This window comes from Chiloscyllium plagiosum, chromosome 1 (genome assembly GCF_004010195.1).
Source record: "Chiloscyllium plagiosum isolate BGI_BamShark_2017 chromosome 1, ASM401019v2, whole genome shotgun sequence".
NCBI classification, from domain to species: domain Eukaryota; kingdom Metazoa; phylum Chordata; class Chondrichthyes; order Orectolobiformes; family Hemiscylliidae; genus Chiloscyllium; species Chiloscyllium plagiosum.
The window spans coordinates 8,707,157-8,730,020 of record NC_057710.1 but is presented as its reverse complement, the minus strand read 5'-3'; positions in this window follow the sequence as shown (position 1 = coordinate 8,730,020).

Sequence of the window (22,864 nt, the reverse complement as noted above, 5' to 3'; positions counted from 1 at the left end):
TTGACCTCCTTCCACCTATCGCATTTCCAATGCCCCTCCCCCAAGTCCCTCCTCCCTACCTTTTATCTTAGCCTGCTGGACACACTTTCCTCATTCCTGAAGAAGGGCTTATGCCCGAAACATCGATTCTCCTGCTCCTTGGATGCTGCCTGACCTGCTGCGCTTTTCCAGCAACACATTTTCAGCACAAGGACTCTTACCAATATTTACAGATGCACCATAAAAGCATCCTATGCGGATGTATCACAGCTAGGTATGGTAATTGCTCTTCTCAAAACTGCAAGAAATTACAGAACCAGCTTCTCATCCATTGACTATGTTTACACTTCTTGGGAAAGCAACCAACATAATCAAAGACCCCCCCCCACCGCCCAAATCGGGAAGAAGACAAAAGTTTGTAAACAGGTTAAGGACAGCTTCTACTCTGCTGGTATCAGACTTTTGAATGGACCTCTCATATGTTGGAGTTGATCTTTCTCTGCACATTCTCTGGAGCTGTAACACGAGATGCTGCATTCTGTTCTCTTACCCTGATGTACTTACATAAGGTATGATTTGTTTCATTCACATGCAATACAATACTTTTCACTTTATCCCGGTATATATGACAATAATAAATCAAATCAAATTAAACCATTGATTAGGACTATTACCGTTGCTGATTGGGTGTCTGACGTTGGGGGGAGGAGCAAGGCGAATGCAAAACAAGAATCCCAAAGACTGTTGATAAGACATTTGTATTCCTACCAAGCCCTTGCTGGGGCAGTAGAAATCAGCATTCAATCACCATCAATAAAAGATGGACGTAATGAGTTAAGGAGCCAAGGGACTCAATAAATCTCTCGTGCATTGGGAAAATGATGCTACAATCTGCAGCACTTAAGTGGTTAGGATCATCTACCAAAGCTTTTGGCATTGGCCTATTCAGTGCATTGTCTTGTTAATATGCCGTCTGTCTAATATTGACAGGCCACAGAATTCCCCAATAATCAACTGCTAATTATTTATTGATGATTTACTTAGACAAGCTGAGGTTGACAATTGTTCAGCAACAAGTCCTTTCACTGACAAACCTCAGTATATGTAGTTCCAGGCACCGTACCTCATAATGGATACATATTGGTCTTGGGAGCAGTTCAGCAACACATATTAACCAGAATATCATCAAGGCTCCAAGGGCTAGATTCTGAGGAGAGGAGTTTCATAAATGAAGCTTGTAATTCCTGAAATACAGAGGGTTCGTAGGTTTTTTTGATTGAAGCGTTTATCTTGCATTTTGAAATAATCAAAAATTCAAAATGGGTGTATGGAGAGTCCACTGTTGGGGGAGTCTAGGACAAAGCTTCCACAGCTTTGAAATAAAAGCTAAGCCATTCAGGAGTGGGTGGCATGGTGGCTCAGTGGTTAGTGCTGTTGCCTACAGCACTAGGGTCCTGGGTTCAATTCCAGCCTCGGGTGACTGTCTGTGTGGAGTTTGCACATTCTCCCTGTGTCTGTGTGGGTTTCCTCCCACAGTTCAAAGATGTGCAAGTCAGGTGAATTGGCTGCGTTAAATTGCCCATAGTGTTAGGTGCATTAGTCAGAGTGAAATGGGTCTGGGTGGGTTACTCTTCAGAGGGTTAGTGTGAACTGGTTGGCCTGTTTCCTTACTGTAGGAGATCTAATCTAATCAAGTGTGAAAAACAATCTTTGCACCAAGAGCAGGATGCTTTCTTCAAAAGTAGCAATTGATATTTAAACTTGCATTCAATAGAGGCTTGCGAAACAAGGTCAGAAATGGATATGGGGATAGGCCGATGAAATTAGCCTTTGGAAAATTGCGTGCAGTTCTAGTCACCAAACTACAAGAAGAATGTGGATGCTTTGGAGAGGGCGCAGAGAAGCTTTACCAGGATATTGCCTGGTTATGGAGGGTTTTAGTTACAAGGAGTGGTTGGATAAATTTGGATTGTTTCACTGGAAACACAGAGGCTGAGGAGATACCTGATAGACATCTACAAAATTAGTGGGCTGAATGGTGGCTCAATGGTTAGCACTGCTGCCTCACAGCACCAGCGCCCCAGGTTCGATTCCAGCCTTGGGCGACTGTCTGTGTGGAATTTGCACATTCTCCCTGTGTCTGCATGGGTTTCCTCCCACAGTCCAAAAGATGTTAAATTGCCCATAGTGTTAGGTGCTTTAGTCAGAGGGAAATGGGTTACTTTTCGGAAGGTCAGTGTGGACTGGTTGGGCCGAAGGGCCTGTTTCCATACTGAAGGTAATCTAATCAAAACGTAGTTAGGGTGGATAATCAGAGGCTTTTTCCTGGGTGGAAGGGTCAACTATAAGAGGGCACAAGTTCAAGGCGAGAGGAGGGAAGTTTAGGGAAGAAGTCAGGGAAAAGTTTTTCACACAGAGGGTGGTGGGTTTTTGGAATACACCGCTAGTTGAGATGGTGGAATCAAGCATGGTAGCAACGTTTAAGGCGTATCTTGATGCACACGTGAATGGGAGGCAAACAGAGGGATAGAAAACGCGTATGGGAAATAAGTAGCAGGTCTAAATAAGGACTAGGAATCAGTGCAGGCTTGGTGAGCCAAAGGACCTGTGCTTGTGCTGTATTGTATTGTATTATGACACAGTCAGTCATAATCTTGACTAAATAGTAAAATAGATTTAAGGGACTGAATAGCTTTTTCCTATTCAGATGACAAAGGGAAAAAAAAAATCAGCATACCTATTCTGGTAAAGAGCTTGGAGAAAGTGAGAACTGCAGATGCTGGAGCCCAGAGTCAGAAAGTGTAGAGCTGGAAAAGGACAGCAGTTCAGGCAGCATCCAACAAGCAGGAAAGTAGACGTTTCAAGCATAGTCTTCATCAGGAATGTGAGGGGTGGGGGGCGCCCAAGCAGGCTGAGAGATAAATGGGAGGGGGGTGGGGCTGGGGGGAAGGTAGCTGGGAATGCGATAGGTAGATGAAGGTGGGGGGTGATAGCGATAGGATGGAGCGGAGGGTGGAGCAGAAAAGAGGGTGGGAGGACGGTGGGAAGGAAGATGGACAAGTAGGACGGTTCAAGCAGGCAGTGCCAAGTTGGAGGGTTGGATCCAGGCTAAATGGGGGAGGGGAAATGAGGAAACTGGTGAAATCAATATTAATTCCATGTGGTCAGAGGGTCCCAAGGCATTAGATGAGGAGTTCTTCCTCCAGGCATCGGGTGGCTAGAGTTTGGCGGTGGAGGAGGCCCATGTCTTACATGTTCTTGGCTGAGTGGGAGGGGGAGTTGAAGTTAAGTATGTAAGTTAGCTTGCTGAGCTTGAAGGTTTGTTTTCAGATGTTTCGTCACCATACCAGGTAACATCATCAGTGACAGTCTCTGGTGAAGCATTGATGTCCCTCTCTATTTATAAGTCTTGGTTTCTTAAGGTGGACGATGTCATTTCTGGTTTTTTTTTCAAGGGAAGGTAGATAGGGGAGTTGAAGTATTCAGCGACAGGGTGTGGCTAAAGACTCACGCACTAATCAATCCCACCACCCTATGGCTGAACACTTCAACTCCCCCTTCCACTCCGCCAAGGACATGCAAGTCCTGTGCCTCCTCCTCTGCCTAATTCTAGCCACCTGCCACCATCTTCCACCTTGGGATCCTCCAACCAGACAGGACCAATGTCGATTTCACCAGTTTCCTCTTCTCCCCTTATCCCAGATCCAACCCTCCAATTTGGCACCACCCTCTTGAACTGTCCTACCTTCCATCTTCCATCCCACCTTCCCGCTGCACTCTCCACTCCGATCTATCACCATCACCCCCCACCTCATCTACCTATCGCATTCCCAGCTATCTTTTCCCAGCTCCAACACCCCCATCCCATTTATCTTTCAGCCCCCTTGGGCCCTCCCCCTCTCATTCCTGATGAAGGGCGTAACGTCAACTCTCCTGCTCCTCAGATGCTGCCTGACTGGTAATGAATTAACCAGCTGATAAGCAGGAAACAGAGAGGATACAGTTTATAGAAAGCTATTAATAGATTAGGTAAGCAGATGGAATATAATGTGGGAAAATGTGAAGTTTGGAAGGGAGAACAAAAAAGCAGAGTATTATTTGAATGGAAGAAAGCTGCGACACAAAGAGACATGGGAGTGTGTTTGCACAGAACATAGAACGCTCACGCACACAGGAGCAGCAGGTAATCAGAAAGGCCGATGGAATGTTGGCCCTTATTTCAAAGGGGTTGGAGTATAAGAGTAGGGAAGTCTCACTGCAACCATACAATCTGCTGGGGAGACCACAATGGGAGTTCTGTGAGCAGATTTGGTATCCTTATTTAAGGAAAGATATTGTTTCACTGCAGACAATACACAGAAGATTTACCAGGGCAATCTCTGGTATGGAGGGATTGTCTTATAAGCAAAGGCTAAGCATGCTCACTCTAATCACAGAGTTTAGAAGATTAAGGGACAATTTCATTGAAACAAAAGTAATTCTTAAGGGGTTGACATGCTGAGAGATGTCCTTTAAGGAAAATCTAGGACTCAACGGGAAAGTCTCAGAATAGAGCGTGATCAGGCATACATGGAAAAACACAGAATAGTGCAGGTGAGGAATGTCGGATCAGCCATAATCCTATTGAATGGCAGAGCAAGCTCGAGGGGCTGAACAGCCTACTCCTGTTCCTATTTCTTAAGGTTTCATGGCCTTGTGGAGATAAATGGATCAATTTCAAGTTGGCAAACCATAACTCGTGGAGTGTCACAGGGAATCAGTGCTGGGGCCTCAACTATTTACAATCTATATTAATAACTGGTATGAAGGGACAGAATGTACTGTACTCAAATTTGTTGATGATATAAATTTAGCTTGGAAAGCAAATTGTGAGGAGGTGATGCATGTGGCATTCAATCCAGAATTAACCCTTTCAGACCCATTGACAAAATATAGCTGTTTCGAAGAGGTGCAAAGGGCTGAATAGCCTCTTTCTATTAGAGTATAATGCATGGGAGCAGAAGTGGCCATTCATCCCATCAAGTTTGTTCCATCATTCAATGAGATCATGGTTGATCTGATAATCCTCAACTCCACCCTCCTGCCTTCTCCATATTTTGCTTTATTTTATTTGATTCCCTTGCTGATTAAAAGTCTGTCTATCTGAGCTGTAAATATCATCAATGCTGCAGCCTTATGCATAAGTATTTCCACACATTCCCTACACTCCAAGAAGAAATTTCTCCTCATTTCTGTCTAACCTGGGAGACCCATTACTTTGGTATTATATTCTCTTGTCCTAGATTCTCACACAAGGGGAAACAATTTGCCCACGTATACCTTTTCAAGCCTTCTAAGAATCTTGGATGATCCAAAAAGATCATCTTTCATTCTTCTGAACCCCACCAAATAAAGGCCCAACCAACACCACCACTTCTCGTGAGAAAATCCATCTATACTCAGGATCAACCGAGTCAACCTTCTCTGTGCTGCCTTCAAAGTCAATGCACCTTTCAATGATAAGGGCACCAAAAGTACACAATATTCGGAGCATTGTCTAATGATTGCATTGTAGGCTTTTCTTTTAGCAAGACCATCCTAGTTTTATACTCCATTCCCTTTGAAATAAAAGTCAATGTTTCAATTGACTTACCTATTATATGCTACAATGGATGCTTACTTTTTTTGTGAAAATGGACAAAGATTCTCCAATTCCTCAATACTGTCATTTTCTGCAGATTTTCTCTCTATCTAAATAACATTCTGCTCCTTTAATCGCTGGCTTAAAGGGCCGAATGGCCTACCCTTGAACCTAGTTTTCTGTTTCTATTCCTACCAAAGTAAATAATCTCACATTTTTCCACATTATATTCCATCTGCCAAGTTTTATTCCCACTCGTTTAACCTGTTTATATTGTTCTATAGATCGTGTGGCATCCTCACATGACAGTACATTTATTTCCCTCATCCAAGTCATGACTATCACAGAATCATAGAATCCCTACAGTGTGGAAACAGGCCCTTCAGCCCAACATATCCACACCCACCCTCTGAAGAGTAACCACCCAGACCCATTCCCCTACCATTTTAGTCTACATTTACCTCTGCCTAATGCACCGAACCTAGATATCCCTGAACACTATAGGCAATTTAGCATGAGCTGAAAATGTGTTGCTGGAACAGCGCAGCAGGTCAGTCAGCATCCAAGGAGCACTTCATCAGGAATTTAGCATTGCCAATTCACCCAACCTGCACATTTTTAGACTGTGAGAGGAAACTGGAGCATCCAGAGGAAATCCACACAGACAGGGGGAAAATGTGCAAACTCCATATAGACAATTGCCCAAGGCTGCAATCGAACCGATATTGTAAATAATTGTGGTCTCAGCATTGATTTCTGTGGCATATCATGAGTTACAGGTTGCCATTCTGAAAATGCAACCCCACACCCCCCTCAACTCGCTGTGTTTTATTAGTTAGTCAATCTTTTACCCATGTGAACATATTACAAACAAAACCATGGATTCATCTTATTAAATAGCCTGATGTGTAGCACCTTACCATACACTTTCTGGAAATCTAAATATGTTGTATCCATTACTTCCCCTTTATTCCACATCCTATCTCCTCAAAGAACTTTGATACATTTGGCAGACACAATTTCCCTGCATAAGACCATGCTAATTCTCTTAGATTAGATTTTGCATTTCTAAAAGCTCTTCTATTACATTCTCTATGATTGACTCTAACATTTTCCCAGTAACAGATGTTAAACTGATTGGCCTAGAACTGAGCAACACAGTTCTGAAGAAGGGTTCCTGGAGCCAAAATATTAATTCTGCTCTCTCTCCACAGAAAGTATCAGATCTGTTGAGTTTTTCCAGCAAGTTTTGTTCTTGTTATCTCTTTAGCCACATCTTTTAATCTCACAGGATGCAACATACCAGGTCCATGGTATATTGGCTTTTAGTTCCATTAGATTCCCTAGTGATAGTTACTGCATTTATTTCCTCTCAACTTTTTCCTCCTTGATTATTTAATAATTTTGGAAATCTTGTAGTATCCTCCACTGTAAAGACTGAAGCAAAATAGTTATTCAACTCATCTGCCATTTCCTGGATCCCCATTATTATTTCCTCCATCTCATTTTCTTTGGGGTCGATGTTCATGTTCTCTTCTTTATATATTTAAAGAAACTCCTGCTGTCTCATCTCAATATTACTTGCAAGATTACCCTCAAAGTTTATTTTCTCCCTCTTTTTTCAGATTTTTTTGGTCACCTTTACAGAGATGATTTACCAGGATGTTGCCTGGTTTGGAGGATAGTAGCTATGAGGAGAGATTTGACAAGCTTTGGTTTGTTTTCATTTAAGCATCAAAGACAGAGGGGTGACCTGATGGAAGTTTACAAATTATGAGAGACATGGATAGGATAGATAATTGGAGTCTTGTTCCCAGGCTGGTAACATCAATTCATAGGTTTAAGATAAATGGAGATAACTTTAAAGGAGGTGTGAGAGGCAAGTTTTTGACACAGAGGGTGGTAAGTATCTAGAATGCATTACTTGAGCAGTTGGTGGAGTAGATACCATAGCAATATTTAAGAGGCATCTTGATTGATGCATAAATAATCAGGGAATAGTGGGATATTGACTGTGTGGAAGCAAAGCATTTTCTGTTTAGAAACATGTTATGTGTCGGTGTAGTCTTGGTGGGCCAGTGGGCTGTTCCTGTTATGATGATGCTGTCACATTAATAAAGTTATTTTGTGTTTTTTTTTCAAGAGGGGTCATAAAGGCAGAGGTGCCAATATGTCTACTTTAACAATAGCAGGAAAATGGCCAGTTCAGATTTTTGTTTTCTAGTTTGGTTTAGTTGTAGCAGAGAATCTGCTGGTCGCTGTAGAAGAAGCCACTGCAGTGCAAAAAGATTCCATGCTTCAGCAGATGATTCTTAACTGACTTTTCTCTGAAATTTCTCCTACCTGTATTCCAGGTATTTATTGAACCAGAACCTGAGTTTGAATTTGCCTTTTGCCAAGGGCTGTGTTTATGGGATGTTGCAGGAATCGGAAACAGCTCCCTAGTTAAGTTGCTTTATTAAGTCAGTTGGTTTTCAAATAGTTAAGTTATTCTAAATTCTATTGTTCATATTTCAACTGTAGTGTTGAAGTAAATTCTATTTTACTTAAAGCCAACTGCATCACACCTCGAATATCCATTTCACGTCTACCTTTAAAATAAGAAAATGTTTGGGTCTGGGCTACCTTCTTAAAACATTTTGAGGGTCTCTGGCCTGATCCATAACACTATGCTTTGTTCTTTGGCTTAATATCCATCATTCCACATTATATGTTTCTTTCTTTCAATGGGATGTTATCTTCAGCTTCCCTGGTTAACGGAGGTTGGTTTGTCCCATAGCTAGAATCCTCTGTAATACTCACTGGGAGTCCTCTGTTTTACAATGTGATGATACTGTTGAGAAAGATATTCAACCATGTGCAAAGTGACACTCGAATCTCTGTTATCTCATTCTGAATGACATGTTAATCCCGAGTTGTTCATTTTGAGTGGTCTAGTTTATCTATCACACCCCGCCTCTGACATATATTGGCAATTGTTGTGTTATTGTATTTTCTCAAGTTTAGAGTGTCATGCAAGTTTATTGCACCCCAGTCCCTTGTTATATTAAAACTGTCTAAACTGACACCTCCAAGGTTTCATTTTGTGTGAGAATATAAATTGAAGCATTATGCCAAAGACCCCTGGGTTAAAGTTGAGTGTGCAAAGATGAAACAAAAGTGAAATATAAAGAAAGTCTGACAGGCAAATATTGCTGCAAATTTAAAGAGCTCATCTCACAATTTCCCTTTGCTTGCCAATCTGCTCACCTGAAAACGTTATACATGGAAGGTGAAAGTTGCTGGCAAGATCACAATTGTTCTCCATTCTCATTTGAACCTGAAGTCAGTGGTTTGCTCAGTCATTCCAGTGGGAGTGCTTTGATTCTGCACAGAGTCATAGAGTCATAGAGATGCACAACACAGAAACAGACCTTTCGATCCAACACATCCATCCCGAACAGATATCCTAAGTTAATCTAGTCCCATCTGTCAGCATTTGGCCCAGATTCTTTTAAACCCTTCCAATTCAGATACCCATCCAGATGCATTTTAAATGTCATAATTGTATCAGTCTCCAACACTTCCTTTGGCAGCTCATTTCATACATGCATCACCTTCCATGTGAAAAAAAGTTACCCCTTAGGTCCTTTTCAAATCTTTCACCTCTCACATTAAGCCTATGCCCTCTAGCTTCAGACTCCCCTAACCCAGGGAAAAGACTTTGGCTATTCACCCTATGCATGCTTGCTATGATTTTATAAACTTCTATAATTTCACCCCTCAGCCTCTGATGCTCCAGGGAAAATATCCCCAGCCTATTCAGCCTCTCCCTGTAGCTCAAACCTGATGAAGGGCTTATGTCAATTCTCCTGCTCCTTGGATGCTGCCTGACCTGCTGTGCTTTTCCAGCACCACACTCTCGACTCTGATCTCCAACATCTGCAGTTTCTCCAAGTGGTATTATCACTGGACTGCTAATCCAGAGACTCAGGTAATGCTCAGCAGAGCTGGGTTTGAGTCCTGCCATGGCAGATCATGGGATTTGAATTCAATAAATACCTGGAATGAAAAATCTAATGATAACCATGAGTAAGTTGTCAGGAAAAACCCATCTGGTTCACTAATGTCCTTTAGGGAAGGAAACTGCCCTCCTTACCTGGTCTGGCCTACATGTGACTCCAGATCCACAGCAATGTGGTTGACTTTTAACTGGTCTCTGGCCAATTAGGGATGGGCAATAAATGCTAACTTAGTCAGTGATGCCCAAATCCTGTGAATGAGTAAGAAGAAAGTCCATGATTATCAACTCCACCTGTCTGCACTGTCCCTTAATACTGAACTATCTACTGACATGAATGAACTCAATGTCTGAGCATTCACTGTTGTCCTCCAATTCCAAAGAATCAGATATCTTCAGTTCAGATGGATATTCCGAAACTGTGACTCCAGGTTCCAGATTCCTCTGACAAGGGAAACTTCCTCCCAGCACTTGCACTGTCAAAAGTTTACATGCATATTTTAAACTCTATGGTTTAAAACCCTTCCAATTCAGATACCCATCCAGATGCATTTTAAATGTCATAATTGTATCAGTCTCCAACACTTCCTTTGGCAGCTCATTTTATACATGCATCACCTTCCATGTGAACAAAAGTTACCCCTTAGGTCCTTTTCAAATCACCTTTTTGCTCAAGATCTTCTCGAGAGCAAACTTCTCATTCCTGGAACTAAACTATTGAAGACTCAAAGGCAAGTATGTCCTTCCTTAGATAAACTGCACATTGTAGGTGTCGCAGCCAAGAATCTGTGTAATTATGGTATGTTTTCTTTGTCTTGAATGTCAATCCCTTTATGATAAAGTTTACCAGCTTACTTTCTTCCCCATCTGCTTGCTGTATCTACATGTTAACTTCCTCTGTCTCACAAGCAAGGATGTGCAGGTCCAACAGAATACCAATATTTCCCAGTCTCATCATTTACAAAGTATTCTGCCATGATATTTTTCCTACTGAAGTAGATAACTTATATAACTTAAGCGTATAATTGCAGGAGAAGGTCTTGTGGGCAGTAGGTAGCATTCCTGCCTCTGAGCCCCAGGCTCTTGGTGCAAGTCCCACCTTGGATAATTATTTATAATATGGGCAAGCAAGTTGATTGTGACCAAGACATGATGAGGGCAAGAGAGCTTCCTTCTCATCCAGGAAGAAATCGGACCCTCTACTATCACCAAAGCTCCAGAACACAGCATGCTATAGCAACTTGGACTCCTTGAATTTGGTGGGGTGGAGATGGGGCAGGGGATAGACTGGCTGATTGGTACCAACAGTCTCAAGTTTGATTCCCTGCTCTGGCTGCCACCTGCCCTATCCATGTTGTATCCACATTTGGGCAAAGGGCTCAAGAAGAGGGTGGGTGGCACAGTGGCTCAGTGGTTAGCTCTGTTGCATTGCAGCATCAGGGACACAGGTTCAATTCCAGCCTCCGGTGACTGACTGTGTGGAGTTTCTACATTCTCCCTGTGTCTATGTGGATTTCCTCCCACGGTCTAAAAATGTGCAGGTTAGGTGAATTGGCCATGCTAAATTGCCCATAGTGTCCAAGGATGTATAAGCTAAGCGGAATAACCCTGGTAAACATGAGACTATAGGATAGGGGTCTGGGTGTAATGCTCTTCAGAGAGTCGGTGTTGACTCAATGGGCCAAATGGTTTCTTTCTGCATTGTAGGGATTCTATGATGGATGAGACTGACTCTGCAAAGGGGAACCTAAATGGCCTATGCTGATCTTTGGATAAGACGTGAAACCAGAATTGTCCATAAAGCTTTTGGGAAAGGCTTGAGGCCATGAAAGATGTAGAATGCAAGTTATTTCTTCCATTTAGAACAAATCACATTGTAAATGCTTTCTAATTAAAGGATGCATCTGCCAGGATTAGTAACCGGGTTTCATTATAAGGTGACTGAGCACCCACAGTGACAGCTCCCTTGCCAGTTGTAGGCGATATGAGCAAACAGTTACTGAAACCAACACAACTGAGAAGCTGGCTTGAGTGTGTAGTGCTGCAAAAGCTGTCAGGTGGAAGAAGTATGCCAAGTTCATTGTGTGAAAGTGCAGTTTGCATTGGACTACTGGCAGAAAATGTTACTGTGGAGAAAGGAATTCATCATGCTGCCTTGCATCAATTCTACATGGGTCCGGCTTCATCATTATTTCCGAGTCAGAAGATTGTAAGTTCACTTTTTCAAAGTGCACTGAGCAAGCAACCAATCAACTGCAGCATGGTACTTTCAGCAGTTCATCAAGCATTGGGTGCAGGGTTTATTCTGTGCATGGTGTCTGGGCGTCACTGGCTGAGTAGATATTTATTGCTCATCCATAATTGCCCAGCAGGCAGTTAAGGGCCCAGCCATGTTAGTATGGATGTGGAGTCACGCATAGTCCTGATGAGGTAATGTTGGCAGATTTCCGTCCAGAGGTACATTAATGATTCAGATGAGTTTTTGACAATGGTTACACAGCTGCTATTGGGCCTGCTCATTCATTTTTGTTTCAATTCAATTTACACCTTCTGCCATGTTGGGACCCATGTCCCCAGAACATTGTAATTAGACTAAAAAAAAGTAACATGTGAAATGTGTAAAGCTTGTGAAAAAGGTACATTTTGAGAGTATGAGGAGCTTGGGACTAAATTGAAAAACAGAACCTCAAAGCTAATAATCTCATGATTATTACCTGCATCACATGTAACCACCTCTTGTTATGTAGGACATCTGGCTCTCCTGTCTCTATGCTCACTACCACATTGAGTAATCCTGAGTTCAATGCTCCTGGCATTCTACTTTTAAATCTCCTTCTGAACTCCCTAAACTTTGTTTTCAGGACTTCGTCCTTATCCTACCATTGATAAGGGATTGAATAAAGACAAATTCACCTCTATTTTCAGGAGTTCCAATTAATCAGCTTTTCTATAATGTATCCATTTAAGTTAGAAATTTCAATTTGTAATGTATATAAATCATATCTAATCCAATAATGAGACAATTCATTCATATTAATTAAACATTTACAGGAATGTAAAGCCTATCTCTTTAGTCATCTCTTCCAGAACCATTTTATTTGGCACAGTGTCAAACATTGTTTCAAATCACTGCCTTGAAATATGTTGCTTTGTTAAAGTTTCAAATACAAATTCTTGTGGTTTTATGTTTAGTGAATAACCAGATTACAAATCTCTATTAATGTTCCTTGTTGGTCAAAGAAAGAAGTCTGTCTTGTCTGTCTGTCAATCGATCTATCTTGAGACATTTTATTCTTTTAAAGGGATTATGCAAGTGCAAGTTCTCCTGATTATTGAATGTTGCAGTGGAGGTTATTGAAATTATTGATGAAGCTTTCTAAATGCTGCTTCTGTGTGTCCAAATATCTTATATATCCACACAAATACAACATGCAATGTTACTATTTGAGAGCATAACTTAGTAATGGAGTTGCTGAGGATGCACAAAGAACCTCGGAAAATCAAAAAGCTGAAGAGGAGTCCTTGAGAGAAAAAGAATACTTTGACCCCCTGCTGCACATCTATTTCATTGGGAATCTGCTCCCTTCTGAGGGTATAATTTGAAGGTCTCCTGCTCTCTGGACTTAACAGAAATACTATATCTCTCTCATTCTCTCCCTCACTCCTTATTTTACTTCTGTATTCCTCCTTTGTGGCAAGTGTATTCAAGGTGATTCCCTGAATCTGGGAGAATTTACCAGCACCTTCAGTTCATAAGTAGGGCCTCCCTTTAATGGAGATTCTGACTTTTGTTTCAGTCCTGTAGAGCCTTGTTGACACCTCATCTTCAGTATTATGCACAGTCTCCTTATCTAGGGAGGCATATTCTTGTCATAGAGAAAATGGAAATTCACCAGATTATAGCGGGATGGTGGGAATGTTTTATGAGGAGAAATTGAGGAAATTGTATCTCTCTTCTTTAGCGTACCAAAGAATAAGGTGATTCCATTGACACTTACAAAATTCTGACAGGGTAGACAAGTTGGATGTAGATAGGGTGGTTTCCCCTAGCTGGTGACTCTATAACAAGAGGGCATAATTTCAGGATAAGGGACAGGGCATTTAAGACTGAGCTGAGGAGGAAATTCCTCAGATCGGAGAGTGGTGAATCTTTGACATTTTCTAATCCAGAGGGCTGTGAAAACTCAAACTATAAGTGTGTTCAAGGCAGAAGTTAATGGGTTTCTAGAGACTAGTGACATTAAGGGATATGTAGGTAGTGCAGGAAAATGGCATTCTGAAGTTAATTATAAAAGCTAGAATGGACGTGTGCATTCAATGGTTCTAGACCCACAGCTATGCGATCGGCCTTTTAGTGCCTCTAACTTCTAACTGCCTCTGAAAGCCATTCAGTTCAGGGCAATTATGGATGGGGACAGCATGCTGCCCCTGTAAGTGACACCCACATTGTATGTAGCAATAACATAAAAAGAATCAAAGGTGATATGAGGAAAAATATTTCTATGACTGCGATTTAGATAATATTGGCTGAGAGGGTGGTGGTGAGGGACTCAAATGTGGCTTTCAGAAGGGAATAATACTCCTGTCTGAAGTTGGGAATTTTACAGGGATATGGGGAGAGAGTGTAGGTGTGGCATCAGCTGAATTGATGCCGCAGATGGATTGTAGCGGTTCGACATGTTTGATCACCACCTTGTCAAGGTCATTTAGGGATAGGCAGTAAGAAAACAAGGCATGAGCTGAACGGCCTTCTGCGCTGCAATCCATCTACAATTCTATGTCTTGCTGAGAAAAACACCTCTATTGTCTGTGGATAAGGCATTTTACCTTCTCAAGTTTGGATATGTGGCTGGAGTCATTGTATGGAGCAGCACAGTGGCTCAGTGGGGTTCTGCTGCCTCACAGCACCAGGGACCCAGGTCAATTCCACCCTCAGGTGACTGTGTGAAGTTTCCTTTAGGTACTCTGGTTTCCTCCCACAGTCTAAACATGTGCAGGTGGATTGGCCACACTAAATTGCCCATTGGGTCTAGGGATGTGCAGGTTAGGTGGATTGGCCACAGGATACTGCAGGGTTATAGGATGGGGGTGGGCTTAGGTAGGATGCTCTTCAGGGGATTGGTGTGGTCTTGATGCTTCCACACTGCAAGGATTCTATAATTCCTTGCCTCAATAATAATTTATATAACTACGGAGCCCAATTCGTTGCTAACTAATGGGTAGAAGCTACACTTGTTGGAAAGCTGCCCGTAGTGACATTGTAGAGAGAATAACTTAGATGCATGTTAAGCTTTTGTAAGACTTAAATAAATTCATCTTGCATTCTAATGAGTCTCCAAGATTCATTATGATGCAGAAATACTTCTGTAGTTCGTTTTCAATCCACAAGCATTTAAAAATCAAATTTCATCACAAAGCCACACTTTCTCATGTCTCAGGAAAATTTTATATTGAAATCCCATTTCAGGATCCAGGCATGTAATCAAGGCTGACACTCCAGTGCAGCGTTGTCAGCAGAGCCAGATGAAATGTTAAACTCAGGGCTTATTTAATTGTTTAGCGGAGCATGATCCATTGATCAAGAGGTTGAGATATTGTCTTGTCTGACATTTATTTCTGAAACAACAGCAGTAAAATAAACTATCAGCTCATCTTTCCCATCGCTATTTGTGGAAGTTTGCCATGAGCCAATTGCTTCCACATTTGCCTTACAACACCAAAATTAAACAGATCCTGAATGAGTATGTAACATAAAGATGTTTGCTGACTTCCTCCTGATTTAACTCATCTCCTTATGCTGTTGAAATTTAATGGTCTCTTGCACGATGCATCTAACCAGCTCACTTACTCTCCAAACTGGTTATTCGTTATTCTTGTCCAAGCCATTGAGCTAATACATAACTGAAAGAGCAAACAAATTATTCAGCCAGCTAGCAGCGTTTGTGGTGAGAAAAACAGACGGAGGTTTTATTAGGCCTTCATGGGATGTGGACACTACTCGCACACGACCAGCATTTGTTGTCCATCTCTAATTGTTGTTGTTTGGGTTTTGGGGAGGTAATGGCTGGGTGGTATTATCGCTGGACTGTTAATCAGAGACCTGAAATTGGTTTAGCTCAGTTGGCTGGATTGTTGCTTTACACAGCAGTGTGATGTCAACAGCGTGGGTTCAATTCCCATCACTGGTTTGAGGTAATCATGAAGGACTCTCCTTTTCAACCTCTTTGCTTGCCTTGGGTCTGGTGGCCCTCAGGTTAAATAACCACCAGTTGCTTCTCTCTAAAGTGAGAGCAGCCCCTATGGACTGGTAAAGACTACGTGGACTTAACAACAACAGAGGCCCAGGTAATGTCTTAGGGACACAGATTGAAATCCTGCCTCGGCAAATAATGGAATTTGAAGTTAGTCAATATCTGGAGCTTAGAGTCTAATGATGACTATGAATCAATTGTCAATTGTTGGAAAAACACATCTGCTTCACTAATGTCCTTTAAGGAAGGAAATTGCCATCCTTACCTATTCTTAACTGCCCTCTGGGCAATAAAGCCAGAGATGCCCACATCCCATGAATGAATTAGAAAAAAACCATTTCAGAGGGCAGTTAAGAGTCAACCACATTGCTATGAATCTGGAGTCACATATAAGTCAGACTGGGAAATGACAGCAAATTTCATGAAATAGACAAGTTTTTACAACAGTTGATGTGAGCTTCATGGTCATCATCACAAGACTAGATGTAACTTCCAGAACTAATAGTTGAGTGCACATTTCAGCAGCTACAATTTGAAACTACATCGCCAGTGTAATGAACTGGACTATTCGATTACGAAATGACATTGCCACTATACCACATTGCAACACTGAAACACTGGGTGGAATCTTACGCTCTTGTTAATAATTTCTGACTCTTTGAACAGGGTGAGGACGGTCTGCTTACATCAGTGAAATTTTGAGTGGAGGAATATGCTGTTTTCTTCTAACTTTTGAGTGTGTGGGCAATTTGAATTACCTGCAGTAGGGTTTTCAGGAGGTTCAGCAAAAAGGGTCATAGAGTTACACAGCCTTGGAAACAGGCCTTCCAATCCAACTCATCCACACTGATCAGATATTCTAAATTAATCTAATTCCTTTTGGTCTATGTCTCTCTAAACCGTTCCTATTCATACACCCATCCAGATGCCTTTTATTTGCTGTAATTGTACCAGCCTCCACCACTTCCTCTGGCAGCTGATTCTATATGCGCACCACTCTCTGCGTAGAACATAGAACATTACAGGCCCTTCAGCCCTCAATGTTGAGCCGCCCTGTGAAACCAATCTGAAGCCCATCTAACCTACACTATTCCATTTTCATCCATATGCCCATCCAATGACCATTTAAATGCACTGTTGCAGACAGTGCATTCCACACTCCTACTACTCTCTGAGTAAAGAAACTACCTCTGATATCTGTCCTATGTCTATCACCCCTCAATTTGAAGCTATGCCCTCTTATGCTATCCATCACCATCCTTGGGAAAAAGGCTCTCACTGTCCATCTGATCTAATCCTCTGATTACACATGGGCAGCATGGTGGCTCAGCACTGCTGTGTCACAGCACCAGGGACCTGGTTCAATTGCCGCCTTGGATGACTGTCTGTGTGGAGTTTGCACATTCTCCCGGTGTCTGCGCGGGTTTCATCCAGGTGCTCTGGTTTCCTCCCACAATCTAAAGATGCGCAGGTCAGGTGAATTGGCCATGCTAACTTGCTCATAGTGTTCGGTGCATTAGTCAGGAGTAAATATAGGGTAGATGAATGGGTCTGGGTGGGTTACTCTTCGGAGGTTTTGTGTGGACATCTTGGGCCAAATGGCCTGTTGCCTTGCTGTACGGAATCTAATCTAATCAAATTTACTCATGTCTCAGTTAAGTCACTCTCAACCTTCTCTCTAATGAAAACAGCCTCAAGTCCCTCAACCTTTCCTTGTAAGACTTTCCCTCCATACCAGACAACCTCCTAGTAAATCTCCTCTGAACCCTTTCCAAAGCTTCCACATCTTCCTAATCTGCCATGACCAGAACTACACGCAATACTCCAAATGCGACCGCACCAGAAGTTTTGACAGCTGCAGCACGATCTCATGGTTCCGAAACTCAATCCCTCTACTAATAAAAGCGAACACACCATATGCCTTCTTAACCCTATAAATCTGGATGGTAACTTTGAGGGATCTATGTACAATGACACCAAGATCTCTCTGCTCCTTTACACTACAAGAATCTTACCATTAGCCCAGTACTCTGCATTCCTGTTACTCCTTCCAAAGTGAATCACATTAAACTCCATTTGCCACCTCTTAGCCCAGCTCTGCAGCTTATCTATGTCCCTCTGTAACCTACAACATCCTTCAGCACTATCCACAAGTCTACTGACCGTAGTGTCATCCACAAATTTACTAACCCATCCTTCTACGCTCTCATCCAGGTCGTTTATAAAAATGACAAACAGCAGTGGACCCAAAACAGATCCTTGTGTTACATCACTTGTAACTGAACTCCAGGATGAATATTTACCATCAACCACCACCCTCTGTCTTGTTTCAACTAGCCAATTTCTGATCCAAAACACTCAATCACCCTCAATCCCATGCCTCCGTATTTTGTGCAGTCGCTGACCATGGGGAACCTACTATAGCCTCACTGAAATCCATATGCACCACCTCAACGTCTTTACCCTCATCCACCTGTTTGGTCACTTTCTCATGAAAAGGTTTCTCCTCCGGTCCCTTTCAAATCTTTTGCCCCTCACCTTAAACCAATGCCCTCTAATTAAGGACTCTATGACTCACCACAAAATCAAATGTTACAACACCCCCTCACAAAGTCACGCTCATAAACACATTCAAGGAAATATGGTTGGAGAGAATAGTTCATTATTATGAAATACTAATGGAATTGCTCATAATCCATACAATTCCCTTACTTAGGAAGAGGTGCATTGCAGGTGGGGAGGAAATGGCCTAATGGTTTTATCAGTGGACTATTAATCCAGAGACCCAGAAAATGTTTTTAGAACATGGTTTTGATGGTGGAATTTGAATTCAATAAAAATCTGGAATTAAGAATCTAATGATGATCATGAATCCATTGTCAATTGTTGGAAAAACCCATCTGGGTCACTAATGTCCTTTCGGGAAGGAAACTGCCATCCTTACCTGGTCTGGCCTACATGTGACTCCAGACCCACAGCAACATGGTTGACTATTAAAAACCCTCTGAGCAATTAAGGATGGGTAATAAATGTTGGTCCAGCCAACGATGCCCTCATCCATGAATGAATAAAAATAAAACCCCAGAGGAAGGTCTTTATCACAGAATCAGAGAATTATTATGGTGCAGAAGGTGGCCATTTGGCCCATCGTGCCAGCACCAATTCCATTACCTAGTCCAGTTCTATTACCTAGTGTCAACCTCCAACCTTTTCCCGAAGGCTCTGCACACCATTCCTATCCAAAAAAAGACATCCAATACCTTCTTGACTACCTCAGTTGAACCACATTGCCAGGCAGTACATTCCAGACCCAAGCAACTCTCTGAGTGAATAAATGTGTTCGCTTGCTTTGTATGCATGTCACTTTACATCTATACCCCCTTGTTCTTGTTTCTTTGACAAACAGAGGTAACGTCACCATACCTACTCTGCCAACCCCATTCATGATTTTGAAAACTTTGGTCGGATCTCCTCTCAGCCGTCTTCTCTCCTGGGAGAAAGGTCCTAGAGTCATAGAGATGTACAGCATGGAAACAGACCCTTTGGTCCAACCCGTCCATGCCGACCAGATATCCCAACCCAATCTAGTCCAACTTGCCAGCAACCGGCCCATATCCCTCCAAACCCTTCCTATTCATATACCCATCCAAATGCCTCTTAAATGTTGCAATTGTACCAGCCTCCACCACTTCCTCTGGCAGCTCATTCCATACATGTACCATCCTCTGTGATTTTGCCAGACGCACTCCGATGTCCAGTGATACATGAATTCAAACAGCAAATTCAGTGTCAGTTTCTTTCCATCTTTCTCTCCTGCACTGACCTCACCACATGCTTCCTTTGTCTGTTCTTCTCCCTTTTAAAATTGCTGTTGTTTTGAGTTGTGCATAACTAGCTATTTACTACAAAAATAAAAGGACCATTTCATTAAGGTAGGGTGATAAATGAGTCTACTCTCACCAGGTAGGTTTAAAAAATTCTGCATCAAATACAGAAAAATCTATCAATGCTCAGAGTTGTATTTGAGGCCTAGGCCAATAATATAATTTATTTATCTTCCATTGTTAAGTGGATGGAGTATAAAAGTTCCACCCAACTACATTGATATAATAAAATTCAGAAATGATAAGTGTGCTTAATAATACAATAAAATGCACAAAGCCATTCCTGAAGAATGGTTTGAAGAAGGGTCACTGGGTAAACTCAGCAAACTGTTTTTGTTTCTGATTTCCAACATCCACAGTTCTTTGTTTCCTCCACCCACACCACCACCCCCACCCCCCACATTCCCCCCTCCCCCCCCCCCAATTATCACACAGTCACATGGTCCTTTGGGTCATTATCATCTTCACTTGTCAAACCAAAACCAAACATATCAAAATGTCTTCTATTGTGGTCTTTGTGAGTGTTGTCAAATTTGATGTTTCCTAAAACTAGGCACAATGAAAGAATGTTAAAAGTCACAGCCCACAAATACCTGACTAGACTCAGCTTTTGGGTTAAGTAACAAATGTCTACTAGGTTCCTCACATCCCAACACTATAGTGTACACCTGGAGAGATCAGGCAAGGATAGAATGCAGGCCTGATTATACCAATAATCAGACAAATAAAAGACATGTTGGACAAGGTATTGGAGCACAGCTGTCATTCTTGAAAACAAGGAATGCTTTAACTTTTTCAAAACAGAAGAAAAATGCAAAATTTCAAGAACTACACTTCTAACCAAGTAAAATCTCAAGCCATAAACAAAACCAGAAATTGCTGGAAAAGTTCAGAGCTGGCAGCATCTCAGAACTGATGTAGGGTCACCGGACCCGAAACGTTAACGCTGCTTTCCTTCCGCAGATGCCGCCAGACCTGCTGAGCTTTTGTTCTGATTAACAACTTCCACAGTTCTCTCAGTCTTTACAAAGTATTAAGCCATATCAGTAATCAAAAAACAGAATGTTTAAATTGGATTGTATATTGTTTTCATTAGAACTTAGAACAACACGTATTTTAAAATAAGTTGAAATATAACATACCTGGTTAAAAATCAGGTTACAGGTTTATTTGAACTATAACCTGGGGCTGTGTGATTTTTAAGTTTGTACACACCTGTCCAACACCAGCACCTCCAAATCATGTATAACGTACATGTGCAATATTGTTGCTGCTTCATGAAAAAAATCAACTACAAGGTATTGGTATCGCAGGATTAAGTATTTAAAATTTGTCTTTCTGGTGCCCCCAATCCAAATAAAATAATCATCAATAGGTGCAATGTTAAACACACCAGGAATAAAAATAGTTAAAGTCGTAAATAGAATCCCATCCCATTTTCTTCAATATTTCCTCGTCGTGGAAGTTTCTCCATTCTTGTAAATCGTTTCTGCGCTCTCGCCAACGAATTTGCATTTTGCCCCAAACGTGCACAGGAAGTGAAGTTTTAGTGAGGTCAACAGCTAAAATCAGACAATGAAGGGTTTTCTTGAGGGTTTTCTGGACTTTCTGTCTGGTGAACAGAGTGCATTTCCAGTTGTCTCATTTCCCTGGGGGTCAGTTGGCTGTTTCAGTAAACCCAAAAGCTTGGAGATTTGACAATGTTGCAGCATTCCAATCTTCCTCTTGATAGAATGCTCTGCATATATGGGTCTGGAAAAATTAATATGGAGTGAGGTAATTAACAGCACTCTCTCCGATTATGTCATACAGATTTCTCATGAGCAGAACAGCTGAGGAGTGATACCTAACATATGGCCCTCCTCAAAGTCTCTGTAGTAATGCCTATCATCATACACTTGAAGAGGCTGGTGGCTGATGTGGCATCACCTTTACAGTGACGTTCCTTTGTGCTTTACACAAGCAAGTGAACCGAGTAACCAGATGTTCTCACAGGGCCATGGGCCAAGGCTCTCTGCTCCATGGCATTTAAGGCACAGATAATGTCTGGAGATTACTCTGGACAGTACATATTAGTTTAGGTGCAAGTAGGCCCACCAGAGATTTTCACATAAACATGTACCTCATTTGTGTTACTTTAGATTTCACAAGACTGTTATGACAGTCGAGCAACCTTTATCATGAGTCGCAGCTCACAAAGCATCTGGCATTCCCATACAAAACGATACTGCTTTTTCTATCCCTTCCCCCTTTTCTTTCTGTAGAATTGCTTATATAGAGAGTCAAAAAGACAAATATGGCTAATGAACATGCGACTCCTCATATTTCTGGCTTCTTTACCAAATGTGGTTGCTTTCATGGATTGAGGAAACAAATTCAACCTCATTCAGACCAGCTGCTGATAGAATTTAAATTCAGTTAATACTTCTAGAACTGGCAGCTTATCACAGACATAGTGACTATGAAATAGAGTCATAGAGTCGTAGAGATGTACAGCACAGAAACAGACCCTTCGGTCCAACCTGTCAATGCCGAGCAGATATCCCAACCCAATCTAGTCCCACCTGCCAGCACCCGGCCCATATCCCTCCAAACCCTTCCTATTCATATACCCATCCAAATGCCTTTCAAATGTTGCAATTGTACCAGCCTCCACCACATCCTCTGGCAGCTCATTCTATGCTCATACCACCCTCTGCATGAAAACATTGCCCTTTAGGTCTGTTTTATACCTTTCCCTTCTCACCCTAAACCTATGCCTTTTAGTTATGGACTCCCCCACCCCAGGGAAAAGACCTTGTCTATTTATCCTATCCATGCCCCTAATGATTTTGTAAACTTCTATCAGGTTACCCCTCAGCCTCCGACACTCCAGGGAAAACAGACCCAGCCTGTTCAGCCTCTCCCTGTAGCTCAAATCCTCCAAACCTGGCAATGTCCCTGTAAATCTTTTCTGAACTCGTTCAAGTTTCACAACATCTTTCCGATAGGAAGGAGACCAGAATTGCATGCAATATTCCAATAGTGGCCTAACCAATGTCCTGTATAGCCGCAACATGACTTCCCAACTCCTGTAGTCAATACTCTGACCAATAAAGGAAAGCATACCAAACGCCTTCTTCACTATCCT